The sequence below is a fragment of the Crocuta crocuta genome, unplaced genomic scaffold, assembly GCF_008692635.1.
Source record: "Crocuta crocuta isolate KB4526 unplaced genomic scaffold, BGI_CrCroc_1.0 scaffold177, whole genome shotgun sequence".
In the NCBI taxonomy this organism is placed as follows: Eukaryota; Metazoa; Chordata; class Mammalia; order Carnivora; family Hyaenidae; genus Crocuta; species Crocuta crocuta.
Window position 1 is genome coordinate 3036001 of NW_027531880.1, and position 1447 is coordinate 3037447.

Consider the following 1447-nt stretch of genomic DNA (forward strand, 5'->3'; position numbering starts at 1 on the left):
AACACACTGAGCCCTCAGCATCAAACTGGGGGCTGAACTACTGGCAGTGAGCCTGATGGTAAGCAGTATCCCCTTCCATTTGTCTACCTAGAATGTGAAATGTTACTAATCTACATAATCAGCTCTCATTTTCTACTGTATATGGGTAAAAAATAAAATAAAGGTGGAGAATACATCACTAAGTAATCCAATGTTAAATGCCACTCCTTTATTGTGGGGTGAGAGGTCAAGGTCAAGGTGAGCTGCTGCTGAGTTTCCATGTTTGCCTTAGGAGTTAGTAGGGTTTACCACCGTGCTTTGTGAGCCTAATGCCTCATCGTTACTCTTATACCGTCATTCAAGATTGTCTTATGCATGGACTTCCAGGAGCTGAAGAGGGACAAAAAAGAGGTATAGAAGTGTTCTTGCTTTATAGTTTTATATAAGTTTGGTGCTGGCTTTATTGGTGGTCCATTAGGAAACAGCTTTAAGACTAAGCTCAGCTTCCTACTCTGTGAGCCTCACAATTTTGGATACAGGCTGGAGATAAGCCAAGTGTCCTTTCTATTTTCATTTAGTTTTTTGAACTCTATTCCTTTGTTTTTGGTTTTTGTTTTTTAATGATTCATCACCCTCCTTAGGACCCATCACCCATTTAGCCCAACCCCCACCCACCTCCCTCCATCAACCCTCAGATTTGTCTCTCTTTTTTTCCCCTTTGCTCATTTGTTTCTTAAATTCCACGAGTGAAATCATCTGGTATTTGCCTTTCTCTGACTTATTTCATTTAGCATAACACACTCTAGCTCTATCCACATCGTTGCAAATGGCAAGATTTCATTCTTTTTGGAATATATTCCATTGTATATATGTACCACATCTTCTTTATTCATTCATTAGTTGATTCAGCCACTATTGCTTTTCTGATTCTACTATTAGACTGGAGTAGCCTACAGAAAATCACATACAGCTAGGACAGAGTATATACTCCACATCTGTTTGTTGAATGAATTCTTTGGCTCCACGTAATATACTTTTGCTCCTTCTCCCTTTGATTACATTTCCCAAGTTTAATGTATTCTTTTAATAACTGAAATTATTTTTATTATGATAATTTTATCTCTACTCCAGACTTAAAATAGTTAGGACATTACAGCAATTTTATGGTACAGTCTTCATTTCTGATGAATCATAAATAACTCCACCTGAAACAGCAGGAGGTCAATAGCAAACACCTGTGCCCTCCGGAGGCTAACTTCTTCTTTTAGTGCAGCTGGCTGGCTAAACAACTGATTATTTAACATACTGAAGCTGTGGACCAATAGAAGCTGACCAGTGCATGCTGCTGAATATCTTCTACAGTAAAAAGAGAAGCAACAAGGAAAAGAAGAACACAAGGGCTAGTTACCAGTCTATTAGTCATTCCATTTTTCTTCCAAAGAAAATAGTTCCACTGAACCTCGGATGC